This window comes from Nannospalax galili, unplaced genomic scaffold, assembly GCF_000622305.1.
Source record: "Nannospalax galili isolate Female #2095 unplaced genomic scaffold, S.galili_v1.0 scaffold44, whole genome shotgun sequence".
In the NCBI taxonomy this organism is placed as follows: Eukaryota; Metazoa; Chordata; class Mammalia; order Rodentia; family Spalacidae; genus Nannospalax; species Nannospalax galili.
This window is the reverse complement of record NW_008355789.1, coordinates 8187045-8201818: the sequence shown is the minus strand read 5'-3', so window position 1 is coordinate 8201818 and position 14774 is coordinate 8187045. Positions and strand designations below refer to the sequence as shown.

The window sequence follows — 14774 nt, the reverse complement described above, 5'->3', positions numbered from 1 at the left end:
CAGAAGGACATAAAGGACACTTTTTGCTCCTTGCCCTCCTAGGATGACTAGTTCAGGGGTCTATAAGCATCTCTCAAAATGTCCTGTAATTGTGGTCGGTCACCTGTCCTCTTGATCAAGGAGGCCAAGGAGACCCCACGAGATGGACTTGAACCAGAGTCCAGTCTACAAAGAGGAAGGTCAACTCAGAGGAATCATTTCCTCCATGCTTCCAAGCGAAGCCATCCATAGTCAAAGAGGACCTTTGACTTTTCTTCACATAGGCAGAACTGGTAAAAGAAAGGAGCCAGGGGCTCCTCCCAAGCCCATGTGACCCCTGAGGAACAGATCCTCAAACGGCCTTAAGAGTAAAAATAAATTGGTGTATTTGGGCCAACTGCATGGCCTTAAACATCCAAAGGGAAAGTATAACCAAAGATTAAAGGGGCCAATATAATTTTTAATAGTCCATCTGTATAGCTAAAGGCTACATAACAAGCAACAATGCCAGACAGGAGATACCTTCTTTTGAGTTGTTGGCCAGGGTGGCCCAAGAGACTCCCAGACAGTAACCCAGCATAGAACTGGGAAAATGAACAGCAGACCACAACCTTATCTAAAGGAATATTGGCAACCGATTGCTGCTAGATGAGGAACAGCTGATCTTCCTAAAACAAAGACCCCTAGATGATAGGCTGACTAGATTCACCAGAAGGCAAGTAGTGGGGAACAGCTGGGGGTGCCAACAACATAGCAGACAGTAGCAGGGATAACATAGTATCTAGTTGGGGGAGGGAGGCTATGGGAGGGTGCCATCTGGGAAGTGGGTGTATAGTTGAATAAGATGGTTTGGGATATTCTGTGTGATATATACACAAAAAAATTTAACAGAGTTTAAAAAATGAATTATATTTGAGGAAGAAGCATAAAAATTTATGTCACGTTAATTAGTAGAGGTGATAAACATTATCATTGAAATCTACCCGATGACTTTATAGACATACACAGGTGCCAAGGATCCGAGTGCAACCAATTATGACTAGTAATAATCAGATACGTACAGATTAGAGACACATGCGCCAACATCTCGGTGTTATTAGCAAAAACAATTAGTCTTTCTGTAAGAAACAGTATATTTTAAAATGAAATGGAAATCTTTTTAAAGGTTAAAAACTCATTCAATTTTATGTCTTGCAGGGCTTATACTGAATTCAATATTATATAACTATATTAATTCAACAGTGAACTTAAAATTTTTATAGTCACTTCTGAAAGAGATGTAGATTTGCTCTGTTTTTATGTTAAAGCTGTAATCAAATGCTTCTTCTAAAATTTTTTTAAAAATATTATAAAAACAACAACAAAACAACAACAACAACAAAAAAAAAAAACGTGCCGAACTATAGGTTTCAAGCTAGTAACGACACATCCAAAGTCTTTGATATAGGCCAATGAAATAGAGTGGTGGCAAAGCCCAGGAATACTGCCGTAGAGGTGTGCAGGCATGTAGAATGCAAGGAGAGCCCAGGAAAAAAAGAATAGGTCAGGGAAGACTTCCTGGAGGAGGGGTACCTGAGTCTGCTTGCCTTGAGAGGACAAGTGAATATGGATCAGCTGAAGGGAGAGAAGGAAAACAAGGAGGATGGGACCAAAGTAAGACAATCTTGCAGAAGTTTAACTCTGTTGGATGGGTGCAAATTATGGACTGTGAAGACGCTGAGGCGGGAGACGGGGCGTGCAGGAGACGCTGGTTCCCGGAGGACAGCAGGGGAGGGAGGGAATCGCCTCTTGCTGGCTGCTGGCTACAGTGCCCTGCGTCCACGTTTTCTGTGCTACCTGAAAACATCTTATTCTTGGTTCTTCCTCCTAAAAATCAAAGTCTGCTTAGCAATCATCTCACTGTCTCCTGCCCCACCCCCCATTTCCTCAGCAGATTGGGAATTGAAGGTACCAGGAGTGTTTCTGGGAAGATAAGTTATGGCTTCAAAGTCACCCACGTGGGATCACTGGCCCTTGGTCCTCGACACCCAGAAATAGATAAAATTGGCCTGAGTCAGATGAACAACTGCAGACAAGAGGCTTCTCAGTGCAGAAATGGCAGAGTGGGACGTGTCACAGCAGGACGCAGCCGATCCCGGAGGCTGGAGTCCCGGAGGCTGCTGTGTCAGGCCCTCTGGGGACAATACTCAGGCAAGCTTTCAAGAAAACTTGGGGTTGGGATCTGGACCTTCCAAGTAAGAGTTCAGTGGACAAGGATTCGGACTGATTTTATGTCTATTGGCTATTTAACAGTTACGGAGAAGGGTGCCCCAGACAAGTTGTTAAAATTCCCCAGCCCTCAGATGAGAGAAATTGAGAGACAGAGAAATGGCAACCTCAAAAATGCAGACAGCGCTCTTTGTCTCTTCTCTCTCTCTCTCTCTCTCTCTCTCTCTCTCTCTGAGTCCTTGAACCCAGTTGGAGCACTGCGGGTGTAGGGTCCTCGTCTTGGACTCCGGTTTGGCTGCCCTCAGAGCAGCAGCCCCCACACAGTTCACTTTTGTTTTTCAAAGCGGTCTCACACCTCTCCTCTCCTCTCCTCTCCTCTCTCTCTAAATCAGTTAGTGTATAGGACATCTCTATTTTTGGTCTTGGGAGGGTTTCTGATGTTCTTTTTAGTTATGTAAAGGAAATGGTCAGCTCCTATTTCTCAAACAGAGAGCTCAAAATGATGGAAAGATGTCCTGTTCTACCTGGAAAATGCTCCCTCCCCTGGGCAGCCCATTGTACCCTGGCCAGCATGCGTGCTGCTGGAGGAGAGATGAGACTGGTAGAGAATGTTACCTTGTTTAAACCAACCCAGAATGTTCCAAGAGCTTATTTGATGATACACTTGACCAGTTCCCTCCAAGCTAGGGAGACCTCACAACACAGTGATGGGCAATGAAGGAGGAAAGAGGGTGGAGGTTCTCCCCTTGGGAGCACACCTTGTAGAAGCAATGACACCCTGTGTATGTTGGTCATTCCATCGTCCTCCTTTTTCTCCCCCTCCTCTGCCATCCTCACCAACTTCCATTGACTTTCTGTCTTCTTGCTAAGAGCTGGGGAATTGAATGGGTACAGGGAGTGCTAAGAAAATGCATGTACTGTGTGAACCTGGGATTAAGAGACAACTGGAGTGAACCAGGACCAGGTAGTGCCCCAGGGAGGGGCTGGCTTTGGCACACAGTCCTCTTAGCCCTTTGGCGATACCTGGGCATTTGAATCTGATGGGAGACAGACTTGCAGGCACAGATCAGGAATGTAGCATGCGCTCTTGAGATGGGAGTTACTGGTGTTTGGGGAAGTGAACTGGTTACCTCCTTCCCTGCTCTGGATTGAGAAATGGAGCCACTTGTCACCTCCATCTATCACCAAGGGAAAGCCCAAAGGAAGCCACATCTCTACCACCTCACCCATCACATCAGCCACCCCTCCTCTGGGAGAGGGGGAGTGAAGGCTACGTGTCTTCCTAACATCTCGATGGGGCAAGAGACTGGTTCTCCCTATTTGTATTAAGATTAAGAATAATCCTGAAAGGGAGCAGAACATAGAGGCCTGTATTTATTACAAATATTCTGTGAAGTCTATACATATTATATAAATACATTATGAGAGGCAGATATGGAATCAGCCTGCGGTTGATTTATAACTGCGCTTGCCGGTTGCGGGACTTAAGAAGGTTACATAATGACTCTGGGATTTAGGATTCACGTCTGTGAAATGGAGGTCATAGTATTGACTTCAGAGTTTTTATTTTATTTCTATTATTATATTTACTTTTAAAAATAATTTTAATTTTATGTGTGTGAGTGTATTGCCTGAATGGATGTAAGTGCACCCTTCTTGTACAATGCCCGCAGAGGTTAAAAGAGGGCATCAGATCCCCTGGAACTGGGGTTATGGATGTTTGTTAGCTGCCATGTGGGTACTGGGAATTGAACCCTGGTCATCTGCAAGAGCAGTCAGTACTCTTAACCAATGAGCCATCCACTTTTTTTTTTTTTTTTTTTTTTTTTTTTTGAGATAAGGACCCACATTGCTCAAGCTAGCTTTGAACTTAATATGTAGCAAAGTTTAACCTTAAATTTCGGACCCTCCTGTCTCCACCTCCCTAGTGCTGCGCTCACCAGCATAAGCCACCAGTAGCTACACAGTGTATGTGGTGGTGGGAATCTAGCCCCTGGCTTTGCACATGTTGGGTGAGTGCTCTGCCAGTGAGCTACACCCCCAGCCTGTGACTTCGTTTTTAATTTGGCTGGATCTTCCTTGTTGTAAGGATTAAGAAGCTAGCTAATGTGAAGTCACCACATCAGCACTGACTCTGTTGCACCACTCAGACAGGTGCTAAAATGCTCAGTCCACTCTTCAGCAAACACACAGCTGGCAGCCAGTTAATGACGATTAAACCCACTGCTTTATCTTGGGAAAACATCCTCACTACAGGGGCTGGAGAGATGGCTCAGTGGTTAAGGGCACTGACTACTCTTGCAAAGGATCTGATTCCCAGCATCCACATGGCAGCTAACAATTGTCCTTAACTCCAGTTCCAGGGGATCCAATGCCCTCTTCTGACTTCTTTGGGCATTGCATGACATGGGCGCACTTACACATATGCGGGCAATACACTCATACACATACAATACAAAAAATAGAATACTTTTAAAAATCCTTTCTAGACTAACAGTGAGCAGAAGTTGTCAGTGTAAGGACCAATGGGTCTGACCACGGTCGACTTTTCAGAGAAAATAAGAGTATTTAGAGAGAGAAATTGCTGCCCAGATATGCCTGGTGATATATTCTCCAGTTGTTAACTATTCACATATGGGACCACATCTCTTCTAAACTACCAGCACCTTTAACTGTAGCAGTCCTCAGTCTCTCTTTAATGTCTGGAAAAGGGGAGTCTCTACTGTCCCCACTCTGGCCCCTGGCTGTGGCCCATCATTAAATGGCAGCCCCAAGTGGAAACTCTGAGCACAGAGCCCTTTCTTGCAGGAGGCTGGGCTCCTGTGGCCTGCCTCTTCCTGAGTACAAGCTGAGGCGAAAGGCCAAGACGACTTCCTCTCTTTTACAGCGTCATAAAAAAACATCTCATTCTTCAGGCGACACCTCTTAAGGGCTCATGTCCAGGCCATGATTAGCAGGTAATCTCATTCAAGTCTGTGGTCCATCAAGTCCTGCAGCCAGCTCTGCCAGGATCCACCTGTAGGAAGAGAGACAGGGTCTGTGATTGAAGCACTCCCATGGCCTTCAAAGTGCCTTCCTTCAAGTCACTCTTGCCCATCTGGGGCTAATGCCAGTCCTCTGGCTTCTGGCTGGATTGACTCCCTGGCCACCATTTGCCATAAAGAAAATTCTGCCCCCAACCACCCAGGCTGTACAAAGAGAAAGAAAGCTTCATTCTTTCACTAAATCATGGAAATACTGAGCCTGGGATGTTGGAAAGTGTTCAGAGGCAGTGGTAAAACCCTTTCATTTTCTTGATGGGGAAAAAATGAGACTTAGAGATGTTAAGTGGCTTCCCCAGGGTCATACCATAAGAAAGAGTGGCAGAGGGATTCCCTGAAGCCCACCCAGTGCACAGAATCATAGCTTACACTGAGCTTACACTGAGCTTACACTGAGCTGACCATTCTTGGGCCTATTTCCCAACTGGGTGTTCACTGTTTCAAGGATGCCCAATAAATACTTGCTGAAGTGAATCCTAAGTTCCCAGGAGACCGGCCCTGGGGCCACCTTGAAAAATCATCAGAGCTGTCCTTCTGCTAGTCCAGCTCAACCAAGACAGCAAGGAGTGGACAAGTAGGTTAAGACAGTCACAGGCAGCAACTTCCAGTGGGATCTTGTTCTCCATGACCTCTGAGCACATGGAGTCCTTGCATCCAGCCACTTGGCTATCCCACGGATGGTCAACACAGGCCACTCTACTTCCTACCTAGGGAGAGCAAAGTAGAGGAAACAGCAGGGGCTTGGGTGTGAGGCAGACTGGAGTTCCAGACCTTACAGCCATTGCTTCCTAGTTGCGAAACATTTGGCAATACAATCCCATCTGTCGGGACTGTGTTTTTTAAAGTAACTAAGAGCTGATGATGTCATGAGCTACGGGAAGAATAAGAAGAGTTCTTCACAGATCTACCTAGCCTGGGGCCTGACTCATGGCAGCTACTCAGTACAGTTCTTACTATGAGTTCATGAAATCAGGCTGATTGTAAGCCATCTGAGCCTCAGATTTGTCCTCTAAACCAGGGATATTTTTCTCATCCCATGAGCGAGCTTAATGAAAAGTTTATAGGACTACACACTTCAGCAGCAGATATAATAAAAATGGAACAATACAGACAATTAGCATGGCCCCTGTGCAAGAATGACATGCAATTTCATCAAATATTCCATATTTAAAAAAAAATTATATAGGACAGTGCCTAGGAGAAGTCTCAGGTCAACACTGGTTTCCTTCCTTTTGTTTAGCAATCTGACCAATATTTATAAAAAAAATATATAGAACAGTGCCTATGAGAGGTCTCAGGTGAACACTGTTGTCCTTCCTTTTGTTTAGCAATCTCACAGTGGTGGGGTGTGTGTGTGTGTGTGTGTGTGTGTGTGTGTGTGTGTGTGAGAGAGAGAGAGAGAGAGAGAGAGAGAGGAGAAGAGAAGAGAATATGTATTAACTAAAGATGATAACTTTAAAGATGTATTTTTATTTTATGTGTATGGGTGTTTTGCCTGCATGTATGTAAGTGCACCCATGTCATGCAATGCCCACAGAGGCCAGAAGAGGGCAACAGATCCCCTGGAACTGGAGTTACGGATGGTTGTTAGCTGCCATGTGGGTGTTGGGAGCCGAGCCTGGGTCCTCTGCAAGAGTAACCAGTGTTCTAAACAACTCAGCCATCTTGTCAGCTCAAGATAAAGGCTTAAGTTCAACTATTTCCACTCCTAACTTCAAATATCTCTACCTATGGGGATATTTTGACATATGTGATTTCTCCCACTCCCTCCCTCCTCTCCTTCCTTCTCTCTTCCTTTCTTAAAACAATGGCACACCACTTTATTATAGCTGAGAAAAAGCTGCTCCTTAAAAGCAATTTATATACTAGAGTAAAGCTTTAAGATGAATGTAGTAAAATAAGACATAATCCTTGTTGAGAATAAGTAGCATTATCACTGTAATTTTTGCATTCATATACATAGAAAAATCTAGACACCTAAAAACACTTTAATAAAAGATCATAATTCTAAATACTGTTTTAAAACGTGAAAGCATTACTTTCAATTTCACTGGAATTTAACAGAAGAAAACACACCAAAATAAGACTACGGAAGTTTTTGAGTAAATGTGTTTTTCCTGTGAGATAGTTCGTGAAAAATTCTTCTATGGTTAATCAAGAAGGGGCAGTCACTTTATGCTTTAAAGGCTCGAGATTCGGTTGGTCACCATCTGATATTTACCTTCTGAAAGAGGACATTCCTGCCCCAACCACCGGACTCGACAGAGAGCTGCCCTCTCTAGCTATCAAGTATCATCCAAGAACTTTGGAAACTGTCCAGTGGTAAAACTGTGTCAATTTGCTGACTGATAAAATGAGACTCAGAGACAACAAATGACTTTGCTAGGGTCACATGACACAGAACGGAAGAAGAGAGGTGGAAATTCAGAGCTGCTGGCTTTGAGGACAGAGCACTGCCCGCATTTGGTCATGTCTGGGCTGCGAAGGACAAGGATGGTGGTGTCTCTGATTTCTTCCCCTCCTTTCCCTCTAAAATATGGGTCTTGTTTTCTTACTAGTTTTACATTGCTTAGGCCAACACCTTCCATTTCTATAGCTAGGACAGTTCCCACAGTTTATGGAACTGTTCAAGCCTACATTCCTTGACCCACTTACTCTCTATTGGGCAACACTGGTGTGTTTGTTATTTTTCTTGTCTTTGTGCCAAATACCCCACCAAAAGCTCCACTTAAGGAACAGTTTTAGGGGATACAGTCATCACGGCAGGAAGGCATGGCAGCCAGGGTATGAGGCAGCTCGTCACATTGCACCCAGTCAGGATGAAGAGGGACACGGTGCTGGTGTTCAATGTGCTTTCTTCCTTTCACTCAGTTTAGGACCCCGGTCCATGAGATGGTGCTACCCACATTCAAGGTGGGTCTTTCCTTCCTTTGTCAATCCTATCTGGAGGCTCCCTTACAGATATGCCCAGGGCTGTGTCTCTTAGGTGGCTCCAAATCCAATGAAGTTAACAAGAAAGATGTAACATCACAGATGGAGAAGAAATAATAAAATCAGAAAGCAAGACATTTAGTCAGTCATGTTAGAGAATGAAAGTAAACAGTAAAGTGGAGCAAAGAAGATGAAGATAACTGGAGGGGTAAGTTTCTGCCACATACGGGGGGCAGAGTGAGTGCCATTGAGAGAGATTGCTTAGTGCTAGTACAGCTGTGAAGTAGATTCACTACCTCGCACTGGTGCTTTCTCCTGAGGTTTTGCTCCTAAGTTCTCCTTTTTCCTTTATCAATTGACCAAGAAGGGCTTGTGAGTACTTTTTGCTGGGCTGTTCACATTTGAGAAAGTCTGTCGTTTTTTATATGACAACATTCCTGCTTGTTATCCTATCCCCAAATGCTTGTCTTTCTCTAAGAACCTTGTGAATATCGTTTGGGGGTCTTGAGGGTTTCCGGGTTCTCCCTGACTGAACGTTTGACGTACCATCACTCATCAGTGTATATCTATCTTGAGCTGTTTTGAATTTTCTTGGAATATGGTGTGTCTTTCAGTTTCATATTCAATTTTTAAATTTAGATGATTGCTATTTTTTTTTACTTTTGGTCTTAGATACTTATCCTTTATTAAATGATTCAAGATCCAGCTTCTCTGTACTGGCTCTTGTGTCTTTGTTTTAATCTGCATTTACTGTGATTATCTCAAGCTCACATCCCTGTAAATAATTTAAAATCAGAGGACTCTACCTGGTCCTCGCTTTCTGTAATTTTGGTATCAGTTCTGTAATGAGGCGGCTTGGGTCCTTGATTTGCTACCTTAGATCCTCCGTCTCCGTTTTTGTTTTTAAACTCATTATCTTGTCTCTCTGGCCTTATGTTCCTGAATTTATATTCTTATTAGGACAGTGTATAGCGGGAAAGAATGCTGATGAATTTCCTTCTGTCCCTTGGCTGTGTTTTCTCCTAGATTCATTCTGTTTCCCTTCCCGCCGCCCCCTCTTCTCTCCTGCTTTCTCTCTTTTTAAATAATATGTTTGCATATTTGTTCTCTAAATAGGGAGGAATTTTATGACTGTTTTATCTCACTAACGTCACCTTTCCTGAAGCTCATTATAAGGAGTTTGATGCTCTTTTCCTGCCTTGGAAGTACCATCCCCATAGGGGAATGCATCTGAACCTGTCTTTGCTGGCCAAGAAACTAGAGGAACCTGGGGACCCTCCCCCAACCATGTCCCCTTCCATCCAGTGTGATGCAGTAAGGCAGGAGACACATGGGCATCTGACGGCTGGGGGCCACAAGGACAGACTAGAACCATATCCTACCAAAGCCCAAAGAAACAAATTTGAGATGACAGGAAGTCACTTTTACTCTTTATGTCAAATCTAGAATCACCTTTCACAATGGGAAAGAACTAATGTTCTGGAAACAGAAAAACTGGTGTTTAGCCTAGACACTGAGAAGCACTGTTTGGACAATTCTGGCTCTCTGGTTTCTCCTCCGTAAAAGGGGACAATAGTAGTAGACTTACTCTTGTCGAATTATTATGATGATTTGGCAAGCTAATGGAAGCAATCCTTACCTCCCTCACCTGGGGACAGGCAGCTTTAATAAGCCTAGCATTCCCTATAGTTATAATTAGTAATGTGCACTGTACAGGTAGGCCCTGGGCAGAGAACATCTGATCAGAAGGGATCACAAGCCATTGAAATGTGTATTAAGGGCAGGGGATGTGGCTCAGTTGGGAGAGTGCTTTTCTGATAAGCACAAAGCTCTGCATTTGATCTCTAGCACCCCTTAAAACCGGTGTGGTGGTGCATGCCTATAACCCTAGCACTCAGGCAGGAGTTCAAGGACAGCCCCAGTTTCATAGAGAGTTCCTGGCCAGCCTGGGCAAGGTGAGACCCTGTCTCAAAATTAAAAAAAAATATTGACAGTGATCCAAAGATAATTTAATAGCAATTACAATATTTAGGGCTATTAGTTAATCATTCACAGAAGAACCCTAGACTTAGGTTAAGGAGGCCATGAAACCAACCTCTCTCCTCCATGGTATGGTGAGAGGTAGAGGAGGGAGGAGGGCGCACGTGAGATACACAAGGGTTCTTGCTTTGGTCCAGTGGCATTAACAATGTCCCCGGAGCAGTGCCACATGAAGTCTCTGGCTCTATCTGCACCCTCTGAGTCAGAAACTCAGGGACTGAGACCCAGATTGGGGCTTCCAGTCTTTCAGATAGTTTAGGTAGAGACCAGGGTTGGAGAACCACTCTGCCTTTTCCAACTGAGCTAATGTTCATTATAGGAACACAGTAATCCTGGGGTGCTTTGCCAGTGTCTCAGAACAGGAAGTGGGCTGTGACTTTGCAGGGAAAGGGAGACCGAATTGTGCTTGTAACAGTCAGTGAACATTTTCATAGGCGCACGGTCAACCTGTATATTTATTCATCTAAATATATATCTTCCTCCATATCATCATCTGTATAGATGTGGAATGCTGCTGTGCTTAGCTATTTTTTAGTGAACTATAATTTTGATTATAAAAAGATAAAATATAGAAAAGCACTTAACTCATTTTTAGTTATGGTAAAAGCCTGCAGCTCACTGTGCAAGCAGGGTACCATCCGCCATCTGGTGGCAGCATACCCCGCTGGCAGGTGTCAGCAGTATTGCAAGTCAGGGATTTCAAAGAGACAGGAAACAGGAGGGAATCTGAGGAATGGAGAAATTGCAGAAGGTAGCCCTTCTCCAATGTGAGGCTGTAGAGTTCCCTCATGAGAAGGGAGATGGGGTGTTAGCGGGACTCTAGATTCAGACAGAACCAGGTGGATCGTCCTTACTATCTCTGAGTCTCAGTGCTAATGCTCCTATCTCCAGAGTATTTTGGGGGTCACACAAGGGTAGGAAACAGCTGGATGTGTTTGGAAAACTGTCTGGAGCTGCCCAGATGTGAACTGTTTATTATTTATGTTTGAACCTTGGTCTTTAATTGTGGAATGCAGTACTTTCTGTTGGAGGAATTCTAGCTATTGGCAAGCAGGTAGGAGAGGTATGTGGTGTTTGGTTTTGTTTCAAAGATTTCTAAAGGACATACAGGAGGGAGAAGACTGTGGCCTGAGATCACCCCAACTTTGAGTTCTGAGCAAGGGAAGAACTCCCAGCTCTAGGCCCACATGAGGTGGTGGGCTAGGACAAGCAAGAAACCCAGTCATTAGCTATTGAGCTGTTTCTAGTTGGTATGTCGGATCGACTTGTGGAAAGAGAGGAGACTAGGGGTGAGGAGAGGGGGAAGGAAAGGAAAAAACAAAGAAGAAGACTGGTAACCACGAGCACCAGAGAGACGGAAGGGATCGGAAGAAACTGGGCTAGAAGGAGGACAAATGGCTGGACGACGTGCCCGGGTGCTGCCTCCCTGGACGCTCTGGGTCTTTCCACCTGGCAGCTCTCTCTGTGAGCTGGATGTTTGCAACCGAGCAGGGTCTTTCCTCAGGGACCTTGTGTTTCCTCTATGTGAAGTGCTTGAATCTCATGTGCTTAGCGGGAGTCAGGCATCACTGCGAAAAGAGACCAGATGTCTTTGAAATCATCTAAATTGTCTCTATTTTTAAAAAAGTTACTCTTCCCATCGCTGCCAGATCTGAAAGTCCAATTTGCCAGGATAATATATCCGGTATGGATAAAGCTTTCCAAACTTGAAGTGTTTGTCGCTTAGCAACCCACAGGCATGAAGGGCTCACTGGGGCTAGGTCATCTGACCTTTCAGGAATACCAGGTCTTCCTGATGAGTGTCATGGACCGAGAAATCAGCTGGGCTCACCCAGATCTCCCAGCCTCTCTGTCTCCCCCCTTCTGACTTCTCCCCAGGTGCCGGGAAAAGGGAGCTGGGAAAGAGAACCCTAGGAGTCGCCTGAGGAGGGAAGTTCCGGGAAAGGAGGAATGGAAAAGAGAGGGAGGAGAGGAGAAAAGAAGAGAGCATCAACGGGCCTTTGACAGATTCCTGGCCATCAGCATGGATCCAAAGAACTACTTCTTGAGTGGTTTGGATGCAACAATGGTATTCCTGTTCTTTGGAGAAGACTATTTTTAATACATGTTTCACTCTGTACCTTGTCATCATCGCTGGCGTTCCTGTTGCTGTTTAGGAAGATGCTTTCAGTCGCTATGTGGCGGGCTGAACAGCCCTCTTCCCTGAGGCAGAATTGAATCCACTCTTAGAGGCCTCAGGTTTCAGCAGAATTTTGTTCTGCTTGGGACTGGGTAGACTGGAGTGGGTATTGTGGCTGTCCCCTCAATCATGGACCCCCCCCCCCCCCCCCGTGAAGAATGACCTTTTGCCCAGTTTCCACCCCCTGCCTTTTCACAGTTCGGGCCCTGGCACAAAGGTGATTTTAACACTTGGGGCTGGTGGATCAGACCACTTAGCAAGTGCAATCCCATCACCTGTCCTGGCCCTCCTTGCTGGTTCAAGATAGCCCTTGGAAGCGAGGCATGCTAGGCTTCCCAGGCAAGTTCTCCCACATCTGGAGGGATATCCAGGTGTAGCTCTCTTTCCCTCCTGGATACTATAGACCCGTTGGAACTGTGAGAGGGAGCCAGCTCAGGGTGAGGCTGAGTATGTGATGCGGAGGGAACGGAGGAAACAAAGGCAGCAGCAGGTATGAGCTACAGGGTTTCACTGCTCAGTCAAACCACTCCTGAACTTCAACATTTCCTAGGATCTCCACAGTTTTCCTTGAAGGGTTAAGCCAGTTTCAACTGAGTTTTCTGCTACTTTGACACAGACATGCCTTCCTGAAATTTTTCTGTGTTTTATTCTCACAGTCCTCCTGGAAGACCAGCAGGAATGGCCTGACATCCCCACTCCTTCATCTGTGGCAGAGCTAGGGTGTCAGTATGGGACAATGTGACCACAGAGTTAAAGTGAGCTCCCAGACTAGGGGTATCAGTGGCTAGCAGAGGCCTGCACTGAGCAGAGCAGGAGTAGTGAGGAGAGAGGGCATATCTGAACCCCAAAGTGACCTCGTGGACAAAGGCCATTGCTAGGGTGCTAAGCAGATCTGCAATAGATTCCAATGAATTGACCTGCTCAGGGTCCTCATGGCCCATCTGTGGCCAGAACATGTCTTCATTAAAGATCCCCCACTCTGCAACAGTGGTACCATTATCTTGGGAGTAATCAGTATCTGTCTAATTGGACTTAAGACCCTCTCAAAAGGAAATAATCAATGTGTGGTACTGTAAGTACTAAGTACACATGGCTGGAGAGGTCGTAGATCCTAGAGAAGGAATTTCTGTTGTCACTTCCCCAGACCAATGTACTTTCTTACTATATTTTATATATTTACAGACAAGTGTATCTCACACCACTTGTCAAACAAGCTTCTTTTTGCAAAAGACGGAGACTACTACAAAGTTCCCCAACTGTCAAAATACAAAGAGTGACTGTGAGGTGCCTAACCCTAAACTGTATATTTACAATGCAACATCTACACCTAAGGCTCAGGGAACATAGTGGAAGAGGGGGCAGAAAGATTGTAAGAGCCAGAGGGATGAGACAGCTGCTGGTGGTTAACGCTTCTAGACATGATAGGAAAGCTGCACGAATGCAATTACCATAGTATGGTAGTCTAACTAGATCTGTATAATGACAAAATCAGTTGACTTACCAAGACGGATAGGGGAAATTTCATAGGTCCTACCTCAAGATGAAGAGTCACAGGAAATCAATGGATGCTGAGGAGGGAGAATTGGTTTTCTCTAGGGCCTAGCTTTCTGAGAAGTTATCTAATCCCAAATGGGCAGCCCTAAACACAGGTTCACAGGAGCACCACTAAATGATGGACTTGGTGATATATATATATATATATATATATATATATATATATATATGAAAGGGGGTGTATGTATGTAGCAATAATAATTAAAGAAGACGATAAGAAATTGAGAGTGGGGCAGGCACATGGGAGGAACTGGGGGGGACTAGGAGGAGGGGAAATAATGGAAATATAATATTCATAAATGAAATTCTCAAAAAAATAAAGACCCAGCACTCTAAAAATTCTAAAAGAAAGTTTATGATTATGCTTTAGTCAAATTTGCCTGAATAGCACATCAATTACAGAAGTCATAAAAATTATAGATTTCACATATAAAAATTAAATGTATTTGTAAAGCAAATATACCATGGACTGTATGAAAGAAAAGGATTTGGACCCTCAGTGTGAAAATAATTCTTAGAAATCAGTAAAATAAAAAAAAAAGAGCATAGCGACATCAAAACATCTAAACGTCAACACACCTTCATAAGCTGTTAATGGGAGTGTCAATTGAACAATGATAAGATCCATCAAAGATCTTAAATCTGTGACCCAGCAGTTCATCTTCCTTGCACAGATATACAAAGGCATTTATAAGATGATCGATACCATGCCATTCATTATAATTTAAAAATGAAATAGCAGGCTGGGCATGGTACTGCACTCCTTTAATCCCAGCACTTGGGATTAAAGCACTTGGGAGGTAGAGGGAGGCAGACCTTACAAGTTCAAGGTCATCATGGGC

General features: G+C 44.4%; 1 non-coding gene across 1 annotated transcript; it reads left to right on the top strand.

The window, feature by feature from the left end:
- The first annotated feature begins 6294 nt into the window (after positions 1-6294).
- On the top strand, positions 6295-6399 carry LOC115067750. Its single transcript, XR_003847116.1, has one exon. It is a non-coding gene; the product is annotated as a U6 spliceosomal RNA (small nuclear RNA).
- The last annotated feature ends 8375 nt before the right edge of the window (positions 6400-14774 follow it).